Raw genomic sequence first — 6,000 nt, 5'->3', positions numbered from 1 at the left:
CTCTGGCAGCCAATCAGGAGAAGCTCCCTGGAGGAGGACCGTATATAGACTGCCTTCTTCTCCCTCAGAACACAGGGGATACTGGCAAGAGAAGGAAGTCAGAGCCAGAGGATTAAGCTCCAGGGCAAGACAGTTATGAGGAGCGACCCTGTGAAGGGCAGGCTATGGCCAGGGAAGAGGCCCTGTGGATAGCAGAAGAGCCAGAGATAAGCCTGAACCTTTGGATGGACTTTATTGGGGGGACTGTTTGGACCTGCTTGTGGGCATTAAACCAGTCCCAAGTGTAAGGGGCCAGAAGAGGAAGAACGGAGGGAAGCTGCTGCAAAGGAAACTCTGGCCAGGAGGGACCACTCAGGAAACAGCAACCTGTTATCCAAAAGATCCAGCAAAGCCCCTAATCCAGGGATCGGCAACCTTTCAGAGGTGGTGTGCCGAATCTTCATTTATTCACTCAAATTTAAGGTTTTGCATGCCAGTAATACACTTTAACATTTTTAGAAGGTCTCTTTCTATAAATCTATAATATAACACTAAACTTTTGTTGTATGTAAAGTAAATAAGGCTTTTAAAATGGTTAAGAAGCTTCATTTAAAATGAAATTAAAATGCAGAGCCCCCTGGACTGGTGGCCAGGACCCAGGCAGTGTGAGTGCCACTGAAAATCAGCTCGCGTGCCACCTTCGGCACCCGTGCCATAGGTTGCCTACTCCTGCCCTAATCCTAACCTATAACAAAGACAAGATTGTTCTGGAGAACTGGGGCAGCCCTTCTGTTGCTGATTGTTACAGGCTAGGAAATGACTGAGAGGATATTTGTACCTGTCAAGTCCTCATCCACCAAATGGTGATTCAGCAATCTACTAGGGTCCCAGAGCCAACGTAAAGTAGGTGCAATAAAACAGCAATGAGATTTATGAGTGGATCACATGCTATGAGCATTTCGCTGCTACGACAGATGAAGAAAAGTCTTCTGATGGTGGATTGTCTTCTGATGGCTATTTTCCAGAACTCCGGTCTCTCTCCTGGCGTGGAACCCACATCTCAGCTCACACACAAACTGCTCACCACACACACAGCAGAATACCAGAGGCTAGCTAGATCACAGATCCTCAGACACACCAACGTTTAGCTGGGCGATGCCAGCTGCCGACAATGATGGTAATGTAAGGTAAAATGGTTTTCTTGCGGACAGGAATCACCATCTCGCAGAAGAAGACCTGATCGCAGTCACAGTCAAGGAGGATAGAAATGTCACAGAGTGCGCTTGGGACAGTAGAGACATTTAATATATATTGTGTGTTTTGGACAACAAAAGCTGTCAGCATGAAGAAAAAGCAGAGGGGGCTAATGTTTCTGAAATGTGCCTAGGGAATGAATGATTGTCTCTTCTAGTTCCCAGGCAATATAAGAAACCTGAATGACATTCAATGTTGTTATTTTTGAAATGTCAGCCAGACAGTGATTCGGAGAGAGGAGATCCCTTTCGCCTACGAGCCCTCAGCTGGTGGAAATCAGGGTAGCTCCACCAAAGACATTGTCAATGGAACTATGGTGATTGACACCTGCTCCTTTGCATCTATTACAAGAGAAATGGCAGATTTGGGGAAAGGGGCCAAAGATCCCTGAAATATGCTTCTTGGCAGGTGTGCGGGAGAGAAAGAGCTTGGCTGCTTTAGATGCAGCAGAAGAGAAAAAGAGAAATAGTTGGTGGGGTGAGGGAGGGGAAGAACAATCCAGAGTGATTTTCGCTTCTGGAAGGAGAGAGATGACAGACATTTAAATTTTTTACTACAGGGAAAGTCTCTCTATGCCTCACTTGAAATGAGTTATTGGTGTTCTCTGCAGTTCCCCATATAGCTCAACTGGATGACTTGGCTCAGTGAAAAATCTGCCAGCCGCTGACCTAATTGATTTAATGGAGTGTAATGAGATGGTAATAGGTGTATTTGTACGCACAGTAAGTGCAGTGAGGCAGGTGTGAAAGGCAGGTTTCATTTATGCTTTCTGAGGTTTCTTTCTTTTGCTAAACACTGAATGGGCAGTGCCCAATTTGACTGATTTTTTTATTTTAATAAAGACATGGAAATTGATCTTTTGCTTTTCAGATGCGTAGTTCATAGATCAGGGAATGCAAATGTAGGAAGTTTTGGGGGGTTTAAATATATATTCACCCACGATAGAGCTGGGTAAATAGTGGGGTAATATTATTCACACAATGCAAATTGCAATTCAGTCCAACCGGGTACACACCCTTTTCGATGATCCATTCTGAAAAGTCCTATAGCATTTAATAGAAAAGAATAATGCTTTATAGGTGGGTTTTTAAGCTATCCAATAGATCAGAATTTAGGAGAGGGCTATTCCCCTGTTCTAAAAAACGGCAGGTTGATTTTAAACAACTTACAGAAAGGAGCACACTGTCTATTAAATTCTAGAAGGTTTTAGAATAATTTCTATAATCCCCGATTGGTTTCATCCCCATTAAGTTCTACGGGACTTTTCTTTAAGAGGCAACTCGTGTGATTGTGTTTTGCTTGTATGGATTTTTAGGGAGGAGTTTTTATTTGTGCAGATATGGGTATTTGTTCCCAGAAACAGGGATTTGAACCTGAAACCGAGAAAGGAGAGGTGGTCTTGTGGTCACAATGCTGGAGGGGGATGTGTTGTATTAATTTAGATGCAATATACGAGCCTAAAGGATCAAAGGCGTTAATATGACCCAGTCACTGTCCAACATTAAATAGTTTTTAAGGAAGATTTGGGGGTTGGTATACAGTGACCTCAGCCCACTTAGTACCATGGGGAACCCATTAGGAAAAACCCTTTTCACCTTTTAATAAAGATTCAGAAAAGAAGAGAAAACAGTGTAAAGAATTAAATAAGGCCTTCATTTTAACACCATCTCTTGTTCCCTTTCCCTCTAGCTGGAGAATCTTTAGAAGGAAAACTCCTGTGTCTGACAATCTCTTAAAAGGTATAAAAGATAGTGATAACTGTCCTTTTGTAGTGGAGGGGCGGGGAAATGTTACTTGAGATGGGCAGGAGCTATCATTGCTGTTGTTAAAGTCCGATCCTGTTTCCTAGAAGACAAAACTAGACAAAATCACAGAAAGGGGAGAGAAGAGAACAGCAAAGACAGAAAATGCAGCTTCTGCCTCTGATGATGACTACCACTTGCAGTCTCACTGCTGGAGAAGCAGAGGCTCAGCACATGGTCTTACCAGCCACTGTGGGTCTGTTTACACTGCAATGTAAGCCCAGTCACATGGGTTAGCAGACTCTGGGTTGTTAACCTAGGGCTTGAGCATCTACACTCGTTTGTAACCCCAGGTTAGAAATTATTGAACCCTGGGTCCCAACCTGGAGCTCCAGTGTCTGAATCATGTGGGCCTGAGTTCAACCACCCATATCCCAGACTTCCTTGCACCCTCCCAAAATGTGGCCACTCAAGCCCTTTGTTCGTGGTGCAGTAAGGGGAAACTTCACTGTTCACCAAACTTGACTGTTCAGAGGATAAAGAAAATCAGCCTGTGGGATACTTTTGGTGGACTTCCAGAGCACAAGTCCAGTGGGTCTGCATCTACACTGCAAAGCAATAGGGCTTGAACCCTGGGTCCCAACTTGACTTAAGCTCAGACCCTCCACCCCCATGGGGTCCTGGGATCCTGAGACCTGGGTTAGTGTGATTTTTGTTTAGACAGAAGAGGGGTTAGACTAGACCCTGAATTCGAACCCTGGGCTTAAACTGAAGCATAAACATTGCCTCCAAGATGTAGCAAACTTGTATCAGCTTCAGGTTGTTTAGGACACTCCTTGTAGCTGCCTCCTTTAAGTCACAGGCTCAAAGCAATGTTGCAAAACACACAGTCCTGGTCGGCTAAGCCAGATTCTTATTAGACAGAAGGGAAAAGGGGAGAGAGAAAGAAAATAAACATGGTAGGGAAGGAAAAGGACACAGTGGGGAAGCCAGAAAAAGTATCACCTCCCACATGGTATGCTGGATTTAGCCAAAGCCTCTGGAGGTGGCAAGGCCATTTCATTCTCTCTCTCTGGCCCCATCTGCTCTGCACATCTTTCAGGATTAGGATGAAGAAGGTCCAGGGTCCCAGGAGACGGTGAAGCCTTGATGGAGACTCTCACTCCAACCCTTTCTTTCAGTTAGGCAGCACTGCTGATAGCCTCTGTCTGTATTTTTCCTCCCAAAGTCTTCCTTTTTAAAGAAGCCCAGCAGGGAGTGATGGATGAAACAGCCCGTTCCCTCATTATTTTGTTCACTGATGAGGCCTAATTTCCAACACGCCGACTTAGGTTTATTGATTTCTGGTCCTCTTGTTTACCACACATGATCCTAACATTGTCCTTGAGTTATATCAGGAGGCTTTTTGGTTTGGACTAATTCAGTCTGTTTCCCTTTCATACCTTTTCTCATCAACATTTGTTGCTATAGGGTTTTGCAACATTTTATGGACTCTCACCCACTTTTCACAGTTCAGCACTTAATTAGGGTAAATTTGTCACAACGGACACCATCAATCTGGGTTCAAACCCCAGCTCTCCCTGTTTCACCTTGGATAATTCACTTGATCCCTGTTTTCCTCAGTTCCCATCTGTCAACAGGTGGTAACAGAACTTTCGTTCTCCAACCCATGGTATAGCTTAGACTGTGAGGTCTTTGGGGCAGGGACTGACTTACTGTGGATGTACAGAGCCAAGCGCAAAGAGGCCCAGAACTCAGTCAGGACCTCTGGATGATGGGGTAGTAACACTGTACATTGTGAGTTTTACTGCTGAAGGTGGTTACCTAGTAACCATGCAGCTACACTGTCTTCGGGTGTTTGGGAGCAGCAGGCCTAGGAGGCAGAGAAAACATAGGACAGTGTTTCCAACATAATAAAGGAGTTGGGCAGAAGGTGCTTTGCCTGGAGACATTTTGCACATAGTCCAGCCAACCGCAGAACATGGAGCAAGGTGTTTATGGAATGACCAGACATTTCAAGATGGAGGACACGTGCCCAGGGATAATTGCCCTATGTGACTGTTCCCCTGGAACAGTTTACAGACAACCGTAATTCTGGCTCCTCTATGTCTGTAAAATCTGGTGACTGAACAATGAAATTCATAAAGTTCATGATCTGAACTGGGAAAGGGGCCACATCCAACAGTTTCAAAATGAGCAGCTTAAGCAGCTCTTGGTTGGTAGGACTGGCATGTGGTCTTTGATTGGAGCAGGCTGGACCCCTGGGGGACTTTGCATAAATCGTTTAATCTTTGTCTGTTTCAGGTTATCCATCTGTAAAATGGGGTTGATAATGCTGTGACAAATCCCTTGCCATCTAGGGTGACTTCACAGTTGTCATTGTGGCTACTTCAGAAATTCATGACAGCAGCGGGGCTAAAACTCAGATCCTCCTTCTACAAAAGCACCTGAGCTGGAGGAGAATCTCTCCCAGCTGCTTGATCAGTATAAACTCTATGACACACTATATTGTGTAATTTTAGTACTACTAAAATTTGGGGGTGCTGGTGCACATCAAGACCAGCCATTTCGTTACAATCCTTACCTACCTCCCAAGTCTGTTAGATTTGAATAACGAATGTGTGCAAAGTGCATTGATACTCTGGTGTGAAAGTTGCTAAGAGCAAAGCACTATTAACTTGAGAAATCTGATTGCTGGACAAAGCTGGATACTGAACTATGAACAGCAATAAAACTCCACATGTGGCAATCACAAAGGCGGCAGAGTGGATGGCTGGTCTCTAACACGGTTGGATAAATCAAGTCCTGTTTCAAGCCTTGCTGCTCTGTTCCAGTTTGCTGCCTTTCATGGCACCGGCCCCAGCAACTCTTGGTTAGATAATTAGCACAGGAGCCAGTGAAAAAAGGATAGATGTAAACAGAATGAAGATTTTGAAAATGACCTAATTTCTCATTTGACTTTGGAGCTGTATCTTAAGGACCATTCCACAGACTAAATCTCTTCTTCCAAGGATACTTCCTTTTT

This window comes from Gopherus flavomarginatus, chromosome 2, assembly GCF_025201925.1.
Source record: "Gopherus flavomarginatus isolate rGopFla2 chromosome 2, rGopFla2.mat.asm, whole genome shotgun sequence".
NCBI classification, from domain to species: Eukaryota; Metazoa; Chordata; order Testudines; family Testudinidae; genus Gopherus; species Gopherus flavomarginatus.
Note: the sequence above shows the minus strand (reverse complement) of the source record.